This window comes from Lepidochelys kempii, chromosome 3 (genome assembly GCF_965140265.1).
Source record: "Lepidochelys kempii isolate rLepKem1 chromosome 3, rLepKem1.hap2, whole genome shotgun sequence".
NCBI classification, from domain to species: domain Eukaryota; kingdom Metazoa; phylum Chordata; order Testudines; family Cheloniidae; genus Lepidochelys; species Lepidochelys kempii.
The window spans coordinates 152678898-152701114 of NC_133258.1; the positions used below are offsets into that span (position 1 = coordinate 152678898).

The 22217-nt window shown below is 43.7% G+C and overlaps 1 protein-coding gene and 1 long non-coding RNA gene across 13 annotated transcripts in view; one reads left to right on the top strand and one right to left on the bottom strand.

The window, feature by feature from the left end:
- LRFN2 (leucine rich repeat and fibronectin type III domain containing 2) overlaps positions 1-22217 on the bottom strand; it is a 292277-nt gene that overhangs the window by 219648 nt on the left and 50412 nt on the right. The window lies entirely within an intron of this gene.
- LOC140909398 (uncharacterized) overlaps positions 17997-22217 on the top strand; it is an 86192-nt gene continuing 81971 nt past the window's right edge. For both annotated transcript variants that reach the window (XR_012158199.1, XR_012158200.1), the window contains exon 1: positions 17997-18117. This is a non-coding gene — a long non-coding RNA (uncharacterized lncRNA). The remainder of the gene's footprint in view (positions 18118-22217) is intronic.

Below are 22217 nucleotides of genomic sequence, written 5' to 3' on the forward strand. Positions count from 1 at the left end.
TGCACCACTTTGCGGCTGCCTAAGTCAGGGGTAGACCTAAGGATCTTCAGCACCAAAACCACAAGACTTGAGCTCAAGAAGTAACTCTGCTAGCTGAGAGTGAAGTGACAGCCTGCAATGCATACTAAAGCAGGCCTCTAGGAGGGAGACTTAGGGTAGGGATAGGATACAAAGGGACCTAGACAAGTTAGAGGACTGGGCCAAAAGAAATCTGATGAGGTTCAACAAGGACAAGTGCAGAGTCCTGCACTTAGTATGGAAGAGTCCCATGCACTGCTACAGATTAGGGACCAAGTGGCTAGGCAGCAGTTCTGCAGAAAAGGAACTAGGGGTGACAGCGGACGAGAAGCTGGATATGAGTCAGCAGTGTGCCTTTGTTGCCAAGAAGGCTAATGGCATTTTGGGCTGTATAAGTAGGGGCATTGCCAGCAGATCGAGAGACGTGATCATTCCCCTTTATGGGAATGTGGAAAAATTGGAGAGTCCAGCGGAGGGCAACACAAATGATTAGGGAGCTGAGCACATGATTTATGAGGAGAGGCTGAGGGAACTGGGATTATTTAGTCTGCAGAAGAGAAGAATGAGGGGGGATTTGATAGATGCTTTCAACTACCTGAAAGGGGGTTCCAAAGAGGATGGATCTAGACTGTTCGCAGTGGTACCAGATGACAGAACAAGGAGTAATGGGCTCAAGTTGCAGTGGGGGAGGTTTAGGTTGGATATTAGGAAAAACTTTTTCACTAGGAGGGACGTGAAGCACTGGAATGTGTTACCTAGGGAGGTGGTGGAATCTCCTTCCTTGGAGGTTTTTAAGGCCCAGCTTGACAAAGCCCTGGCTGGGATGATTTAGTTGGGGATTGCTCATGCTTTGAGCAGGGGGTTGGACTAGATAACGTCCTGAGGTCCCCTCCAACCCACATATTCTATGATTCTGTGACATGGTAACATGCACAAACCTAGAATTACACAGATGCACATAAATGGTACAAACCTAGCACTAATTTATGCCCATTTTGTTGCTACAAACAGTCCTACGTACAGCTCCTTGCACTATTTACTCCTTTTGCATGTGAAATGATTTCGGCTGGAAACTGTGACACAGATTAGAAGTGTACAAATATGTGGATTTACAGCCCCTGAGCACTTAGTTATGCCCCACAAAGCCCCTAAATATCATTCAATGGTGCTGAAATACATTCAGCCAGTTTCTTCCCTACTCTTCTACCACTCGCAGTGATTTTGTGGATATGTGCTGATGTGAATTTCCTGCTTGAATTTGGCCCAGCATATATGCAGGAATGAATTCACCCAACTCTAAATGCAGCCAGCTTTGGGGTGGAATGAAGCATCTATTTACCAGTAAACAGCAACACTACAAAAGAGTTTAGCATTGGAAGTGAAGAATATCACATATTACAGGTGAACGCGCAGATTCCAATTCAAACAATAAGTACATCTGAACAAAAAAGTGGTTCAAATATGTTGGCTTAACTTTACTTTTATACATTAATTTTCATGCACCTCTGCAGTTCATGTGTTTGGATGGGACAAGAAACAAATTTGGAAAATAATATGGGAAAAGATGGTCTCATGGACTCTAACAGGGGCAAGGAGGTACTTGAAACCTTGTGAGAAAGCCTGATCTTACGGTATTTCCCGTCCAAAGAGAGGGAGGAAAAGTTGGGACACACTTCAGAAAAAGCAGCCAAGCTCATCAGAATCACACCAAGGTTTTCCCACTGAGATACCATCTAAAGAGAGGGTTACAGGAAATGAAATGGACTTGCACTGTGGTTGGAAAGTGACAGCTAAAGACCATCTGTGTCACCACTATCCTTCACACATTAAGTGTTCTTAGTCCTCTGCGGACAATCCGTCACATGGTATAGCTGGCTGGTCTAAGAGAAGGATGTAACGTGAAATCACTATTTCCTCGAAGTCTTGCATAGAAGGGAGAGATGAGTAGGAAATGGACCATTAGAGACCTATGAGAAAAAAGTTCTCCTCCTCTCCATTCTTCATCGACTAGCAGCACATCATTTAGGGTATGAGTACCCTGCAATGTACACTTAGGGTTAAGGGGACCCGTGTTAAGAAACCCTGGGCTTGAGCGTCTACATTGTATTTAACCCTCTTTTAAGACTTCTCTAAACCATTTTCAAACCTAGGGCTCTGGAGTCCACATTGCAGTGCGCAGACCCGAGTCAAAGTAACAATATGCCAGAGTTCCTGGCAACCCCCGCCCCCCTAAATGTGGCTACTCTAAACATAGGACCATGGTACACTATGGGAAAACTTCACTGCCCTCCTTGCAAGTTACCAGGAAGCAGCTCGCTTTGCAAAAAAGCATGATGGGTTTGCTCTCCTTTGCAAACCCAGAAGGCTCTCAGTCTCTGGCAGCATGAGCACAATATTCCAGTTCAAGAACAAAGGACTGGAGAGTTGGGAGGATAAGAGTTGGCTGCTGTGAGGAAGGAGCGGTCTCACCTGGGATCTGACTAAGGGCTTATCTACACTTAAAATACAACACCTCTGTAGCGCTTCAGTGTAGACACCAGCTATGGCAGCGGGAGGGATACTCGTAGGTAATCCACCTCCCTGAGAGGCAGTAGCTCAGCTGATGAAAGAATTCTTCCATCAACCTAGTGTTGTCTACACAGAGACTAAGATCAGCTTAACTACACTGCTCAGGTGTGTTAATTTTTCATAGCCCTGAGCAACGTAGTTATGCCGGCCTAATTTTCTAGTGTAGACCAGGCCTCGGGAGGTCAGACAGACAGAGAGACAAAGGCTGAACAATGAGGTTCACTACAGCTTGGCTGTGCTCTGGGCTAACCAGAATGGAACAGGTTAGCATGAGAAATGAAGGTTAAAGCATAGCCTAAGGACTTCCTATGCTGTCTTCCAGGTGGCTGATAAACCCTACTGTTTTAACAGCGCTCTTGGAGTATCCCTGCAAATACTTGGTGAGGTGCATTAATCCCTGAAGAGTGTACAAGTGTCTTCCAGGAATCTGACTAATTTGGACTCACTGAACAGAGCTCATGGAATGAAGCTGGAGTCCCAGAGATTCAGTCTAAAGAGGGGCCTACCCTGTGCAGGAATAGTGTGACCCTGTGGGGGTCTGGCACATTGACAGGATTCCTCTTAGAGACCATTCCAAAGCTGGGGGCATAGCACCAATCCTGTGCATACATGACTGTATGGTATTCTGGGTCCTGGTAATCTCTACACTATTCAGACAATTCGGGGTAGCAATGAAAATGTTCAGAGATTGCTGAAAGTTTCATGAACATAAACCCAAATATTGACTGGCCTGCAGAATCACTATTCGTCCTCCTCCTATTTAAACAGATCCAGTCCGGAGGAAGAAACAATGTGACTCGAGGGACGAGCTGCACAACCTGAGTAAGGAATTACAAATACATCGAAGTGAACAGTTTGCAAAGAGCCTACAGGCTGGAAAGCGTTCCTCCAAGCTTTACAGTGATTACCCAGGAGTAACAAATGCTTTCAAAAGAGCATCAGGATTGGGTCAGAAACAACTTGCAAAGGATGAAATTCATCCCTGTGCAGAGGGGGCAGCACAAGGCTTGTGCACCATTATGTTAAAGTAAGGCTCAAGTGTGACCTGCTGGCCCTCTGCACATGGGTGGATTTCACCCTAACAGGAAAAAAGAAGAAAAGGAAAAAAAGACCAACTTCACAACAAATATAACTGAATGAATACTTGGACTGACTCTAATGCTGCTTGCGGAAGATCTTTCAAGACATTGTCCTGCTCGAATGGGCATTTACGCTCCCATGTGTGGCTCTTGCACTCTGCTGCAATTGTTTGATTTACGCTAATGCCGAGTTCTGTGAGAGTTATTTATCGGACAAGCTAGTGAAGCTCTGCCCTTTGATTCCACACTGTGGGCTCTTTATTTCATGGGCTGCAGCCAAAACCCCAACAAAGAGTTTACATTGCCTTATGGCAACCTGCTGCCATGCAAAGTGTGCAAAGGACACACGTCACCATCACTGGAGACAGAAGCAAGCAAGCTAATCCTTGGCTCCCACGGAACTTGCACAATGCAACTGTAAACTTAGCAAGAGGGCATCTGACTGACAAATGAAACCATGGAAACTGTTTACCAAGAACAAGCAGCCCCCCCACAGAGTTATGTAGTACATTATAGTCAACAGAACCCAATTTTACAAAGGTCTGAGAGGAGAGCCAAAAGTTTTGTGAAATGGTGGGTTGGTGAAATTTGAGGAAGGGGAAAAATAACCCACCCTTAGGCTGGGGTATATAAAGGCATTTCAGATTCCTACAGTGAGAGAGAGGTAGGTAAAATTGAACTTCTACTGCATCCACACATATACAGTCCATAAAATATACAGAGGCCCATTCAAAGCCCTTTGAAGTCAATGGAAAAAGTCTTCCACTGAGTTCAATGGGCTTTGGCTCAGGCCCTTAGTTACTGAGCTAAATCAAGTGCATTTAATATCAAGGAAATTACTAACATCAAGGAAATCACCCGTGAGGGCAACATGATCATCACCACCAAGCTCCGTTCATTAGCCTTACTGCCCACACACCGTAACATCCAAATGCGCTCAGATTACTTGGCTTCACAAGAGTCTTCCTTTAGTTTTAGCACAGAACCACTCCACACCTCCAGCTCCTCGCAATCACACTCAAGCACAACAACCCGAACACGCCAACCTCTCACTCAGTATTGTGGAGGTCGGAGTGTAGGGTGTGCATTTGAGAGAGACTGTGCAGTACAGGGCACATGGAAAGTAATGAAGTGTAAATGTGATTGGGGCTGGGAGCCTGCAGGAGGGCAGTCCTGGGCTGAAAGGCATTGCAAGGCACTGTTGCAGGGCTCTACCTCCCCCACTCCCCCCCCGCAGTAGGCCTTTGCACATCCCTAGGGGTGTGTCTGTGTGGAACTATAGCCATGTGGGATAGGCGGCAAGGGGAGTGGAGGGAAGGTCTCCTATGCTGCAAATGTTAAGAAACAGTAAACATTTAGAACTTAACCTGGAGAAGACTCTCCCTTTCCCTGATTCCCAGCCCCCGCTCTCCCAACCAAGTGCCTCATGTCCTTCCATGCTTCTCTTTGTGCTTGGCAGCCACTCCCTCCTTGTACAGCTTTTGGACCTGAGCACCTTTCCCCATCTCTGACCTCCCCCAACTCCTGGTCCTCAGAACCATCCCTCCAGGCTCTTTCACACCTTTTATTTCATTTACATCCTGCCCCGCTCCCTCCATCCTACCCCCTTGTCTACTGCATCTATCCTCTATGGCCCTCATGGCCCACTGTACTAACTTTCTGGCCGCCTTGTCCCCTCCATGCCATTTTCCTTGACTCCTTCAATCCCTTTCATTTCTTCAGTCTCCTGCACACAGTTCCCAGTTCCCTGCCTCGTACCAGGGAGGAGCCTTGTTCCCCAGCCCTTATGCTTCCTGCCTCAGTGGCTCCACAGCTTTGCTCCTGAAACAGATCACTAATCCAAGCCCCTCATCCAAGCACATTCTGTCTCTCCTCCTTCTTGCTGCCCCTCAACCCCCAGCTTCCCACATATTTACTAAGCATCAACAGTGGGAATACCAATCTAATGGACCTGCTAGGAATCTTTACCAAATAGAGAAGGCACCTCCATAGCAAAGCTACTGGCACTGATGCACAGGGAACTTCACCTGCAAGTGTCTTCCCCTCCATGCCCTCTATTGCTGTTAGGGACTGTGACAATGATATGTGGGGAAAAGATGGGAGGGAAGATTTAGAATCAAGAGTTTAAGGCCAGAAGGGATCATCAGATCATCTGAGCTGACCTCCAGTATATCACAAGCCATCAGCACCATCTAGCACCCTACACACTGAAGCCAACAACCAGAATGAGACCAAAGTATTACAGCCCTCAAAAACTCAACTATTGTGTACCTCAGGCAGAGAATAGGAGAGACTATGGTGCACCAACCCAAACTTCCCTGCTCAGAGCGCTAATAGCTCTGCTAGGGAGAAGACTTCTCGGAATGATGAGTATCCTGTGCTTTGCCTGAGAGGATCCCCATTCTGATCAACTTTATCAAGTCTATCAGACAGCAGCACCCCACTGAAAAACCTTATTGGTCCACAGGGAGAACTGAAACAGACTGAGGGCTGGCTGATTCTATGAGTAAACTGCTATCAGAATATCCGGCCATTCAGAGAAACACAGACTGCAGCTCAAGCACTGAGCTGGTGAGGGGTAGAGATTATGGCTGGACAGCCAGGATGCATATGACTTCAGTTTCAGGCAAAACTACTGCACTCTCTGTCCTATTTCCCACCTCCACCCACTCGGGTAATACTTTCCTGATGCTGCCATGCCTCCCCCAAAGCAAGTCATTATATGTGTTTTATTATCTCTGCCATGTTTTAAGTTACAAATGACTAATTCCTAAGCATTGCAACTAGAGTGCCTGAAATCAACACAATAGAAAGTCTAAACTGCTCCCCTCTGCTCTCTTCACATTTTAATATCACATTATGGATTGTTACTCCCCTCCCTCTATCCCTCCCCCTGCAATGTCGTGTCATGAAAATAATTAAAATGCTCCTGGCTGTTTTTAATCCTCCACTCTAGACACTTTTAGGGGAAACTCAGACTTGCAGACACTGTTGAAGAAGCCAAATGTGAACCCAAAGGGGCTGCTTTCTTGCTGACATACAGGAACAGATCAGCCCAAACAAAAACACAATACACAGTCTGAAAAATTGTGTTCCAGGCTGAAATTTGGCACAGAAAGGTCTGAGCCCAGGAGAAAATCTCCACTGTGTGCTTTCTGAAAGCAAATAGGGTTCAACAATTTCTTTTCTGGTCCATAGAAGTGTAAAATGAACAAATCCCCATTTACCAGGATTGGACTGTTTTTTCTTTTGCCGTCCGTAAAAATCATAAATTGATTTGGTTTAAAAACACACACACACACACACACACACACACACACACACACACACACACACACCACAATCAGTTGTGGTGAATCTTTCACCCCAAAGTAAATTCAATTCCTGGCAGAGGGCCTAGACAACCCTTGTGTGGGCTCTACATTGCCCTCCATTCTGTGCCCCGGAGGGGAGCACAGGAGCAGAAATTCCAGCCAAATGTTACCTTGGGGATTAAGTGGATTTAAATGGTGCCTAAGCCTTGTGCTGGCCTGACAGCTGTACTCCTGGCCAACACACCGGGATTGAACTGGGGACTTCAGAACTAAGAGCCAAGGCTCTGTAGCTGGGGACTGTAACAGACCCATATCCTCAGTGGATCGGCACAGAGACAGACCTGTACCACATAGTCCCCAGTGGCTTATGCTGGCCCTCTGCACAGAGGTGTATATCACCTCATAATGGCTAAGGGGGGAAAGGTAAAGAAGAGGAATGGAGGCTAGATGACTTGTCTACAAGTATGAGATTTTAAATCATAAGAAGGGAGAGCATTAGTTTAGGGTGGCCCAAAAGGAGGCCATGGGGTGAATTTGAGGATGAATATCAGGGAAGATGTCCTAACACTGAAGTTTAGGAGATTGTAGAATAGTCTCTCATGGGAAGTGATGCTGGTAGCCCCCTTTGCTTGAATCATTTAAAACTGCTCTGGATAAAAGGCCAGAGAATATAATTCATACATTCACAAATTCTAAGGCCAGAAGGTATCATTATGATCATCTCGTCTGTCCTCCTGTATAACACGGACCATAGAACCTCCCTCAGTAATTTCTGCATCAAGCCCAGCATTTCTGTTTGATCTAGAGCACGTCTTTAAGAAAGACATGGGGGGAGGCAAGGGGGCTAAGACATCCAAAGGCCTTTTCAAATGCTAATTTCTTTGATTAGCCATGCAAAAAGTTGAAATCATTTTCAGCACTTTGGAGGAACAGAAGGGGTATTACTGCTGAGTTATTTAATGTTGGCTTCTCTGCATGTGTAACAGCTACCTAGGAGAATGTTTACCATTGATACTAGAATTTCTTTTAATCATTTTCTAAATAGGCATTTATATGCTATGCCCTAATGGCTCAGGGAAAAGTCATTAGCAACTACTGGGGACATAATCCATGGTACCAAAAAGTCCCTAACCACATACTTCCCCTACATGATGCACAATTTTAAAAGTCCACAAATAACTATTTGCATGATAAAGGCACTAGGCTGAAAGGAGAGCATATAGGCTATGATCCTTCAATCAGAGCTATCTGGATGGGCTTGTGTGCCCACATGGTACCGCACAGAATTCAAGAGTCTGCCTACAAGGATCTAATTGCAGAATGGGGGTCTTATCAGCTTCTTTCTCTATAACATACTATTATCCCCCAAAGAGAAGGCCACTCTAGTTCAGATCAGTATCCAAACGTTCAGGTACATCGAACCTTCAGGAGGTCACCCGTCTCCAACAAACACTGAGAAAAATATGGTAACTTTAGGGGTCGCCAAAGGAATGAGGTGAGACCACATCTAAAAATCCAACACTAGTGCAGCCACAGCCCTCACACAGAAGTGTCTGCCTCAACAAGCAACCCACCACCAGCAGCACCCAAAGAACAAGCTGGCAAAGTTACAGCATCTTGGGTGTTTCCATTCCCATTCCCCCTCCCCGAACTGCTCTCTCAAACACCACCCAACTGCAATCCAGCTAGTGAAGGTGGGGAAGCCCATTACAATATCAATTAACTCCATTATGGCGGTGCTGATTTAAAACATTTTAAATACCGTTGGAAATGAATATATATTTAGACTGAATTCATATAAGGGCTCAATCCCTTGATAAAATCCACACTACTGGTATTGAAGGAGGAATTGATAATTATTAGATAGCAATTGTATCTCAGAAATTATGGGATTAGGGATTTATTCTTGGCCTCAGATGTGGGAATCAGTTTAACCCTGTGCCACAGGGACAAGAATCAGGTTTCAGAGTAGCAGCCGTGTTAGTCTGTATCCACAAAAAGAAAAGGAGGACTTGTGGTACCTTAGAGACTAACAAATTTTATTTTGTTTCGTGAGCTGTAGCTCACGAAAGCCTATGCTCAAATAAATTTGTTAGTCTCTAAGGTGCCACAAGTCCTCCTTTTCTTTTTAGGGACAAGAATGATTCTCTCTCACCTCAGATGACACTGGAGGGAGAAATGGCCCTTCCCTGGAGCAGGGATCAACCACTGATATTTCCCCACTGATCAGTTTCCTGCCATGGAGAGTGTAAGAGGTGCATTAGCACTGCCTGTTCCTTCAGTGCTTTGGTTTCTGGGGCTTTACAAAGCCATGCTGAGAAATGACAGAGATCACACAACAGCTGGTGCCTCCTGACCCGTGTTGGCTTTCTTCATGAATCCAGCTGTAAATACACAAGTTCATCACTTCCCAGATGCTTCAGGATTTAACAGAAAACATTTCATCAAATGACTGAGAGACTCTGAAATCCCTTATTTAAAATAAATAGAAGTTTCAATAGTGTATCTCAGACTCAGACTTTAAGGTCAGAAGGGATCATTATGATCATCTAGTCTGACCTCCTGCACAACGCAGGCCACAGAATCTCACCCACCCACTCCTGCAATAAACCTCTCACCTATGTGTGAGCTATTGAAGTCCTCAAATCATGGTTGAAAGACTTCAAGGTGCAGAGAATCCTCCAGCAAGTGACCCGTGCCCCATGCTGCAGAGGAAGGCGAAAAACCCCCAGGGCCTCTGCCAATCTGCCCTGGAGGAAAATTCCTTCCCGACCCCAAATATGGCAATCAGCTAAACCCTGAGCTTGCTTCTCTGAGTGCTTCCAACTGGTTTTCTTTTCTCCTCAATATTCTATCTTTTTTTTCCCCCCACAGCTCTTTGGGGCAGTTACCCTGAAAAGAGTATCAGATGAACTTAAAATAGTTCTTAAACTTGGTGTGCAAAAAATGCTCAACATTCACCTTAGCTGGGCTGACAATTTCATTTGAGCAGCCTTCACTATGGGGTTTTTGGCACCTCCATTTCCAGTCCTGGCCAAAACCCAGAAAAGAAGATATGTCAAAAAGATTAAAACAATAGCCACACTTTTGCAAACCTTAAAAAGATTCAAGTTATGGCTGAAGTTCAGGGTCTAATTTAATATAAACTCGTTCAGCCTGGCTTTCCTTGAAGGTTTAGCCAGAAACTAAACATGATGGGCCATGTTCTGATTTATACTACAGCCCCGTTACACTGCAGTGGAAGTGTAAAGGTGCTTTAAAGTGGGTGCCAGTGTAATTTGCTCTCACTTTAAGGCTCTTTTCCATTGCCAGAGTGGTATAAAAGGTAAATGAGAATTAGGATAAATGAGAATCTGGCTCCATGTATCTAAGGTTCCTCCTGCTTATGGTATTTATTCTGCAGGACAAGCTGATCACCTAGCAAGATGCAGTTTTTCTAGACAATGTTAGCATCTTTATGCCATGATATATCAATACAGGATGACTTCAACTCTGAGTCTGGGCACACCACCATCACATACTATCTTAATATTGCAACATGAGGACACAATATTATCACATTCTGATGCTTCATTCACATGCTCAGGAGAAGTCTAGCTCTCTAGAATAGTCCTGCAAGCTGGGTTTGATGTGTCTACAGGACAGTTCTGTAAAAATAAAGTGGTTTGTCCTACAAAATTTGAGGACTGCTGGAAACCATAAATGAAGCTTTCTCAAGCCAACAGTTATGATGTTACTTCCCATGACTTGTTACATGAACTAGACAATATGGTGAGAACCTGCTTGTATGTGATTATTATTTGTGAGTGTTCATGACAAAAAAAAAGTTAGAATAGACTTATAAGGAAAGATTAAGAGAGCTCAACTATGACTAAGCAAGGACAGATAGGGTCATTGTCTGTGTTTGAAGATTAAAAACAAGGAGGGAGAGTAATTATTTAGGAAAAAAGAAAAGGAGTACTTGTGGCATCTTAGAGACTAACAAATGTATTTGAACATAAGCTTTCGTGAGCTACAGCTCACTTCATTGGATGCATTCAGTGGAAAATACAGTGGGGAGATTTATATACACAGAGAACACGAAACAATGGGTGTTACCATACACACTGTAAGGAGAGTGATCAGGTAAGGTGAGCTATTACCAGCAGGAGAGCGTGTGTGTGTGGGGGGACCCTTTTGAAGTGATAATCGAGGTGGGCCATTTCCAGCAGTTGACCAGAACGTCTGAGGAACGGGGTGGGCCTGGGGGGGGGGAGATAAACATGGGAAATAGTTTTACTTTGTGTAATGACACATCCACTCCCAGTCTTTATTCAAGCCTAAGTTAATTGTATCCGGTTTGCAAATTAATGCCAATTCAGCAGTCTCTTGTTGGAGTCTGTTTTTGAAGAATTGCCTCTTTTAGGTCTGTGATCGAGTGACCAAAGAGATTGAAGTGTTCTCCAACTGGTTTCTGAATGTTATAATTCTTGACATCTGATTTGTGTCCATTTATTCTTTTACGTAGAGACTGTCCAGTTTGACCAATGTACATGGCAGAGGGGCATTGCTGGCACATGGCATATACTGTTCTTGTCAACTGCTGGAAATGGCCCATCTTGATTACCACTACAAAAGGTTCCCTCCCCCCCACTCTCCTGCTGGTAATAGCTCACCTTACCTGATCACTCTCCTTACAGTGTGTATGGTAACATCCATTGTTTCATGTTCTCTGTGTATATAAATCTCCCCACTGTATTTTCCACTGGATCTGTTTTGTGTGGCAAAAATGGCAAAATTCTAGCCCCTTGGGTGGCATTGGGAATTCCGCTCAGGCTCTGGGAAGGTTGTGATGTTTCGAAGTTAAACTGTGCCACTTATGTGCGGGGGGGGAGGTAGTTTTCTGCGAAACACCTTTCTGCTTTCCTCAAAACACAGTTCAAGTCTGGAATGAAAAGTGTTTTGACTGGGGGGGGGGGGGGGGTTTGTATCCCTGTAAAAATCCAAGAGCTGCCCATATGGTTAAAAGCATTCCGATACCTCAGACCAGGAAAAGACACCATTTCATTCCTCTGGGCCTTTAAGATTGCCACTCATTCAGATTCAAGCACACAGAAAGTAGCACTCTAAGTATTTTGTTTAACAATCAGTGGCACTAAATTAACAGCCTCCACACACACAAGCAGTCAGTGATGGGTGAACTGGTTTTGAAGGAATTGGAACTGTAGAGCTAAGAGGAAAATGGCAAAGAACGAGAAAGGAAAGAAAACAAAAAGCTTGCTCCCTGTGCTCTCGCTCTTTCTATTGTCTCTGGATGTTTAATTAGAGACCTGGGTCACGAGGTGCTGAATGCCCTTAGCACTCACCAAGTCCACAGGCATTGAGGGCACTCAGCACCTAGCAGAACTGAAGCCTTTCACAGTAAACTTCCTGGGACAGTTTTATTAAGGACCAGAGCGTGCCACAGGTCTGCATTGGGGAGTGATAACAGAACTGTACGACTCCCAGAAAAACTCTGAAAATGGTTGCTCCTCAGGAAGCACAAGCCCTCTCCAACCTCCCAGAGTTACTGCAAACATGGCACCTTCCTTTTGGATGCTGCAGTTTGTTGCCCATGACATAGTTGCCCAGGTCCTTGAATGCAGTACAAGAGTTAGACCACAGCGCTGCTGCATCCTGTTGCTCCGTTTGCCTCTCGGTGGTGCAGGGAAAGGGCAGTCGCTGTACTCTCCCAAGCTCAGCAGCTATGATAGCATCTTGCTCTTGTTAAGTGCTGTGGAGGGAGGGGGTCAAGGCTCTTTGCCTCCCCCTTCCCCCTGCACAAGGGCCAGCTGCAGTAAGAGGCCTTACGTATCTAAAGAACTGAGCACACTTTTGGGCTATGTATAAATGATCAATAAAAATCACTCCTTTGGTAAAAGCAAAACCAAAGCTGGAAAATGGGTTGAGGAGCAAAACAGTGACAGTGGGACACTTCATTTACATTTAAGGTTGGCACCCAGCTCTGATGAAAGGAGGGACAATTGTACTAAGGCCCTGAACTCAGAGGGGTCCCCAAAACATCTATGTAGATAAAGTGAAATGGGAGCGGATGGAGCCCCAGAAAACATGAAGCACTAGGCCCCAACATTTGTCTCCTCTTGCTGGCACCGCTGAACGTCCTGATAACAGCTGGACGTGTAAGCCCCCAAACACCCCACAGAATTATGCCCCAGGGTATTTCTAATGCAGCTTGACTAGGAAGTGTTCAGAACTCTTGAACACACTCGCCTCGTGATTTCTCAACCAAGGAAACTGGAAGAGCTCCTGATAACCCTCTGACCTTTCAAGTGCTTATCTGAACTGGACACCCAAAGCACTCGGAGGTTCACTAGTGGCTATTCTACTCCATTACTCTTCTGCCAAATTGTTAGCCACCAAAAGCAGATGTATCTCAGATGTGGCAGTGCCTAGAGATACAGAGCAGTACGATTCTCCTTTGGGGCATTTGATAAAGATATCTCCTTTACTCAGTTCGGAAGGGGAACACGGACTAGTGGTTAGAGAAGTGTGAATCAGGACTCCTGGGTTCTAGTCCCAGCTTTGGTGTGGAGTCACTGGGTGACCTTCAGCAAAATCAGAGAGGCCAAAATGTTCAAAAGTAGCCACTGATTTTGGGCATATAAGACATATTAAAGAGGCCTGATATTCATATGTGCAGAGTGCCCACAACACCTATTGAAAACACTGGGATCTGGAGATGCTCAGCACCTCTGAAAAAGAAGGCCCTAACTATTTTAGTTTGGGCACCCAAAAGCAAGGTACCAAAAAATCAGTCTATTTTTGACAATTTTTCCCTTAAACCCTCAGTTTCCCCATCTGCAAAACTGCACTGTTAACACTTCCTTGCCTCACAGTAGTGTTGTGGAGCCTGATTGATAGAGGTTTCAGAGTGCTCAGATATCCTCAGGTGAAAGGCACTATAGGAAGTGAAAAGCATCACCACCACTGTGCCCTAGTCAAAAGACTCAAAGTCCACCCACCAGCCCTGCTGTCTTCAGGCACTGTGTAATCTACATTTCAGGGGGCCTGGTTGTTTCAATTCAGCTAGAGGCAGCTAAAAGCCTCTGCGCAGAGTGAGAAAGCTGGTTTTATGCTGACACTGGATTAGTCAGAGATGAACCGCTGAGAGCAGCGCAGCAGAGGATAAAGCTCTTACGTCTGCAGCTCTAGATTAGGCCCTGTAGGATACTACAGCTCAGGGAGATGGACAGCCTGTGCAAAACAGGTGCATTGAGGATCTGTGTCACACAGAGAATGCTCCCCTCCTTCTCATCCAGGTCAAACACCACAGGTGGCAAAAGGGGATGCTGCAGATTCACTCATGGCCATGGAATTGACTTGATCATTGCATTTATTGAACAGATGTACAGTAGATAAAAGTCTAGGGGTCCATACGTCGGATCCATAGCATAACTGCCACCACTACGCTGACAGCATCCTCCTCACTTAACCCTGAAACGTAAGTGCCAGAAGAGACCAAGTCACTGTTGCTGATTCAGTAAGATGGTCTGATGGGGGCTGTATCATCTTTTCCGATGAGCCCCCTTCTACCCATCCCCATGATCTCAGGGACAGCCACAGCCGGGGGGAAGGGCGATCTTCTTTACTTGGGAATAATGCAACCATTTCAAACTCATGTTGATAAACTCTTAAAATTCCATCTAATATACAGAACTTCCTGCCCTACTGACTGAACTCAGATTTAGAGAGGTTTTTTTAGACCAGATTATAATCATGTAGTCTGATTTAGTGGATAAAACTGAGTTCCTATGAAAAAGATACTCTCTTCCTACCAGTAAAACTAAGACTATGGAGATGTGCAGATATCCATTCTGTCTCAAGGGTCTTTCACATCCAACATAACACTGAAAGAGGGTCCTATTTTACAGCACGTGTGTGCACATAAACATATATACATTTAATATATAGTGCTGAAACACTGTAGGATATTGGGACCTGAAAGGACCCTTGAGACAAAATGGAGACAGAGAAAGAACAAAATAGAAACAAAGAGGCAACACTTCCATTTTTAGATGTCACAGTGAGATAGATGGAGATGAAAGCCTATTATTTTGATAAGAGCTTGGCTCAGCAAGTGTCTAGTATTCTGCTTCCTAATGGCATTCTTGTTATCTCATAGTCAACATTTTCAAGGTTGTGGTCAGAAGTGTTTTCCCATGTTTACTTTCCTATGTGTTTCAAATCTATGATTTTCTCCTTTTCTCCCCCTATTTTCTTCAGAGATACAAAAAACATCTACAAACGCTTGCCTGCTTCAATCCCATGGATTCAGCCTGGTAGATTTCGGGAGCTTTGCAGGTCTGAAGGCAACAGGCCCTCAACCTGCCCAGCTGCAGTCTGACCCTGTGCATTAACCAACTCAATAAACAGTGAGGCTTGGATAATCACGGGACAGCAAATCAGTATTTTGATGGGTTCTGACTAGGGATGGGCGAAATGGAGGTTCAGTTCAGTTAAGCACCCCAACAGTCAATTTTTCCAAAACTCGTGGGAATGCAAAAGTGCAGCTGGAAATCTCACCATGGGCTTCCTCATATGGATGTCTGATCTTTGCTTCTTCTCAGCAGGGTGCTAACACTGCAAATGTGTCATTCTGATAGCATCCCCAGAATCTGGCTCTGGCTGGAACCCAGAAGTGCAGAGATGTTACAAAAATAAAGAAAATCTCAGCATGTGACCTGGGTTCGTATTTTAAACACCCTGTAAATTTGGGGAAGGGTAGAGCTGGACTTCTGGTTTCTCCTCATCTCCAGTTCTTCCCTAGCTGTGACCTAGCGCACATAACACTCGTAGCGGTGAGTCTTACTCACAAGACATTTCTGACACCTCAGAGCTCTTTGAATTTTACCTTTTAATATTCTAAAATGATAATGTACCCATATTGCAAAGCAACAGACACAGCGGGAACCACAGTACATCGATTCCCAAATGCCGCCATCATCATCATGTAAATGAACCCAGGAGCACTTTACTGTTGCACACATCCTGAACTTCTAGCTGTGCCCATGCACAAAACAGCAGAGTCTATTTCCATTACCACTTCAATCAGATGCTTACGATAGGATTATTCCTTTTTCCAGTGGACCATGCAAAAATCTAAATCAAAGGAACACGGGAAAAGTTGATAGGCCCAAAATTCAAATAGATTTTCCCCTACTACCTGTTTCCTAGTTTCAGGTAAAATCTTTTCATATTTTTCTTTCAAAACAAAAGCTTCAGGATGCCACCTTTATTTTCCTAACTAAATAAATACCAGGAGCTCAGCTTTTGCACACAAACCTCAGCTATTGTGCTGATGAGCATGCTAAAGGACCTAAATAGTCAGACACATCTAACAGGCTAGTGTGATCAATGAGCACTCACAATAATTAGTAGCAGTAATGATACTTACCATTTAAATAGGAATTTTTTTCCCCATCAGTTTTGAAGCAATTTACAAAAAAAAGCAAAGTGCCATTACTACGATGGTCAAAAATTTTCCACTGAAGCAGTTTAAAAAATTTGATTTTTAACTAAATACTTCTCGAGATTGGCATCTGTTTTCCACAAAAATTTCAACTTTTTGTCAAAAAAACAAACGAAGAAACACACACACACACACACACACCCAATAGCCAAAACCAAAACAGTTGATCGGAAATGCCGCCAAGGTGTTTAATGTAGTTTAGGGGCCTCATACCCGCATTCTCTTCTATTGTCTGGGTTCCCTAGCTGCACTGCATCTCCTCTGAGGCCGTCTAGTAGCTCAGCAAGATAGGAGATCATGGTGCATCATGGGAGATATAGTATGGCCAGGCAGCCTGGCCCAGCAAGCGAACTTGCAGCATGAGCCACCCATGCAGCTCCCATGAAACAGTGTGGAGACATTCCTGAATAATTTTTTTTGGTTTTTAGGTGAAATTTTTCAGTTCTCTTTGAATTTTCGGGGGGGGGGGGGAGGGGAGAAAAGAAAAAGAAAAAGTTTTCCATGAAAAATAAAAAAGTTGATGTTTTCTGATAATTACCCCTGTTCACTCATGGGCAACTGAAGCACAAGGGGTTGAAATGACCTGCTCTTGATTGTATGCTGTTTCAGAGTCAGAGGCAGGAAGAGCATTCAAGTCTCCTGACTCCCACTGCAATGTTGTATAACATGTAATCAACAGTAAGAAGTTAGAGTATATAGCCCAGCAATCCCACAACAGTCCAATGTGCACACCTCCAGCACTCACGAGTTCTGGGAACTAAAGCCTGGTTTATAATTAAGTTTTACCACTTAACTCCTTTGGCATTAAGGAGTGAGATTCTTTGCAGACATAGCTATGTGGGTAAAAGTCCTAGTATAGATGCAGTTACACCAGTAGAGATACAGCTATGTGGTAACTGCTGGCAAATTATCACTGTTGGAGGGCTACCACTGTGTGAAGGTGCAGAACTGCTGGCGGTATTAGCCCCTGGAGGAGGGAAACAGAACTACTGTTCAGGTGGAATCTAATAATTCCATTGCCCTACTATACAACAATGGGGCTTTGGCCTTCATTTCCCTTGTCAGTAAAATAGCTTTTAAACATCCCAGGCTGCATATGAAGTACTGCTAAGTACATAAGAGCTGTTGCTTTTGCCTATAGTCTTTGCATGATTATGATCTCTCTTACATGACTGTAAAGCAGAAGCAATTCTAATGAAGTCATTTGAGTTACACTAGAAAAACCCAGTGTAAGAGGCAACAAAACCAGGCCCCAGCATGTATGCAACTTGCTGATTTGTTAAATGCTTTGGGGATCCCTTCAGTGTAAAGAATACTATGTTAAACTAAATTCTATTCCATTCTGTAATTTAGTCTAATGAATATTCTACTTTCCAAAGCCAGGGGCATTTTTCTTGTGACACAAGGCCCATTACATCAGGCAGAATGTGGTAAATAATTTGCAAGAGTTAAAACAGACCCAACGTTTAACAGCGGTTTAGTTTCAAAAACTCAGATGTTTTACAGCAGTGGTTCTCAACCAGGGGTACACACACCACTGGGGGTATGCAGAGATCTTCCAAGGGGTACGTCAACTCTTCTAGATATTTGCTGAGTTTTACAACAGGCTACCGAAAAAGCACTAGCAAAAGTCAGTACAAACTAAAATATCATATAGACAATGATTTGTTTGCACTGCTCTATATACTATACACTGAAATGTTAAGTACAATATTTATATTCAAATTGATTTATTTTATAATTATATGGTAAAATGAGAAAGTAAGCAATATTTCAGTAATAGTGTGCTGTGATACTTTTGTATTTTTGTGTCTTATTTTGAAAACAAGTAATTTTTAAGTGTAGTTTTTAAATGAGGTGAAATGTGGGGGTATGCAAGACAAATCAGACTCCTGAAAGGGATACAGTAGTCTGGAAAGATTGAGAGCCACTCCTCCACAGAGCATAATGCAGTGACTGTGCTGTTAGATGGCCACTGAGGACTAAGCACTAATATAACCAATTCCTAGACTCCACTTTTATTAGTATTTATTGTCTTAGAGTAAAATTTCAAATCCAGATTTCCAGTTCTCAGACCTATACTATGCCCAATAAATGTGACACATTTGCAGCAGTGGTAGAAATATATAACTGGACTGCTAAGGAGTTGCAGAAATCGATCATTGATTTACCTGGCTTACCTGCCTGCCGACTTTGGCAGGAGAAGCATGAATACGGTGGGCAGCAAGGGATAGGATGAGGAATTTGCTTCAATCAAGTTACGTAGAACCTGCCAGCAGAACACTGCAGTAAAACCAGAGAATTTATATTTCTAATGGCTCCCGTGGCCCATCTTTCTTTGCTGGTGGGATGTATTTACTAGCCTCTGTTATGTAGTTCAGGCTCAAAAACATTCCACAAAGGCGTGTTTTAGCTGATAAATCTCTTCTAGGAAAGCAAAACATCTTTCACTGAGTAATTTAAAATACATTAGCAGAGCTATTTGTTGCTTACTCAAGACACTGAGCGAGGGCTGGGGTGGTTCCCCTCCAGGTGGGACCCCCCCAGGTGTTTTCTGCAGCAACTTGTTCTTTGCTCAGCTGGAGATTATTGTATTTACTCCCAGTATCTTTCACTGGGAAATATAGGAGTTTCTCCTACAAACAGAAGCACCCACATAATACCAGAAAAGACTATCACATGGGATTTATGACTCACCTGAAATAAATGCGAGGGTGGAATTCTGATGGAAATCTGTTTTCTCCAAAGATTTTTAGCCCAGATATTATACTGCAGAAATTTAAACTTTGGATAAAGTGTTCAGTTTATGTAATCTTAACTGAACTGAGTCCCCAAGGTTTCTGAGGTTTGCCTAGTAGTAAATGTTTAACAAAATGAACAATCCCTTCCATACAGTATTCATTCACTAAGGAGCTTGTTATGGCTGGAATTCAGCCTCTTAAATCACCCAGACTAGTTGTTTCTTGTTATTTATTTCTATTGTGGTAGTCGCTAAGGACCCCAGTCAGGGATCAAGACCCCACTGCACTAGGTAGAGCTGTGTGAATAACCGATTGTTTAATTTGCTGGCAATTTTGAAAAAAATGAATTTGAAAATTAAATTTTTCAAAATTTTTGGAAAATCAAAAAGTATTACCTAACCTAACCTAACGGCAGAACCTGGCAAAAACAGTAGGCCAAGCAGGGCTCAGTAGAAGTTATACTAAAACAAACATCTTTGAAAGGCAGATATAAAGCAGGAACATCATATTATAAAGGCAAAAATATCAAGAAAGTAGAATAGTTCGCCTACCTGGGCAGAACAATATTGGCCAACAGAGGCCTCAAAGGAGGAAGTGACATCAAAGATGGGACAAGCATACACAGTGTTTACTAAAACAATGTATGGAAATCAAAGATATGTAGCATAAGAACAAAACAGAGAATTTTCAGCTCAAATGTATATCAGCGCTAGCATACAGCGGCAAGAGTGGGAGAGCTACCAAAAATGTTTGGCAGAAAAGGAGACACCTTCAAAAATAAGTGCCTTTAAACAATTCTGGGCATTGGTTGGAAAGACTCCCTCTCCAATGAAGAGATGCATGAAACTACCAATCAGCAGCTCATTTTCACCAGAATCAGAAAGGATGTATTTGGGCAGGTACTTCACAGGCCAACACACAGACTTCCCTAGGAAGCTATTAAGAGGAAATCAACGGGTGTGAGGAAACGTGAGGGTGCCTAAAAGAAACTTTCAGAAGAACTCTTAGCAGAGAGGACAGAATAGTCAATCTCAACACCATAGAGAAGATGGAAGGTGCAGCTAATGACAGAGGGATGGAAGAGACTAGTTTCTGCCTGGTGCACCAACATTGGCATGAGAAGGATGTAATGATAAACCCTAATCATTCAAAAATCATGAGAATGGCTTAAAATGCATGCGATCTTAAAAGATTGTAAACTTGGGGTTCTTCTCATTTGCTTTCTGGTTTTTAAGACCTTTAGAGATCAAGTCTTCAAACTTCTCACTGTAACTATAATGGCTAAAAACTTTTTATTGATGATGAAAGATGCAATTCTCACATGACTCCAGGAACTGGAGCTGGAAATGAAATAATGAAGGTCGTGAGAGTTGGCAGCCCTGGGATTTGATTTGTAGAGAACTCAACAACCTTCATAACTAAAGGTCAAAAACCATCCCGACAATTAGAGTACTGCAAACAAAATTAAAAAGTAAATGGTATGGACCAAGTTTTGCTCTGAGTGGAAACTGGAACAAAGCACTAATGCAGATACCAACCCAAAGCTGCTGATCCATTGTACCAATCCTCCCCCCCCCCCCCAAGGTAACATTCCATTAAAAGATGGCTTCTGTGGGAGGAAGGGGGAGAAACAAGTGTGGTTGAGAGAGAAGTAGGCATTGAGCAGTGTGTTAATAAAAGTCCTAATAAACCCTACTCCCCCTTCAACAAAGCCACCAGTATCCATAAGAAACTATTCTTAGGAATGAAACAAAACACTACATTGTGCACGACTTTTTCCGCCAACACACAGGACAGATTCTCTCACCATAGTTCAGAACACCAAAGGAAACCTATGATTAAGTGCATATGACCAATTAGAAAGGTGGCTTTAAGGCTCTCTTTACTGGAGAACACATAAGTGTACACCTTTGTAAACCCTGTGGTCAAACCGGTTGATGGAAAAATGTGTCAAACAGAGAAGGAGTCTGTCCATGCTTAGTCATCTTCAGCACTGGTTATTTTTAGAAAAAAGAAGCCCAGAGCTGCCAAACAAACCCAAAAAGGAAAAAATAAACCTTCAGCGTGAATTGAACAACATCCCAGTTTTGATTCATAGAGCTCTAATCCAGAGCAATTTTTAATTTTAGTGTGAGGCCCATTTTTCGTTTACACTCAGAACGCTTTAGACTGTCAAAATGGTGTAAGGGGGGGGGGGGGCATAGTGTAAATGAGAATCAGTTTCTAAAGAGTTTCCATATGTCTCAGTTTCTAAAGAGCCTGTAATCACCCTAGCACATGGGCACATAACCAATCAAGTGCAGCTACAAGGGAACCGTACATAGGGGAAAAGTAGCATCTTCTAGAATTCCTGAGCCAGGAAACATTTGATAACCCAGCACAGGATTATTGTTGCATCTCTTTCCTCTCTTCAGGCATGAGAGTATTACTGAAGATCTAAAGTACACAAGAGGCCTGATTCTTCTGTCACCCTAGGACCTGTCTATGTGGCACAGGGGGCTGTGATTTCCAAAACGCATCAGTGTGTTGCGCACTAACTGGCCCATGTAGCCCCTGCTGGTGTGAATAAGAAAGTTTAATTTGTACCAGCAGAGTACATGGGCCGGTCAGTGCACAAACACACTTTAGCGCTTTAGAAATCCCACAATTCTATGCACATTGCTGCACCACAAAAACAGGCCCTAACACTCACGTCACTCCATTGACTCTGGTGAAGTCACTCCTGATTCACACCAGCAGGACAGTGGAATGAGCCATGATCTGACACCTCTGCACTCTGCGTGGGGTGCGGGAAGTGAGTTTGCAATCCAGACATGGTTCTCAATGTCTCATTGCTCAGGTTCATTTCTATTTTCCCTGCAGCCACAACCTGTTTCCTAACTGACCCACTTTGAAGTTGGAAGCCCTGATTTTCCTCTCCCTTGCACCTTGATAGCATTTACACCTATGCAAAGTCAGGGCAAAGCTAGTGCTACCAGATCAGAATTGT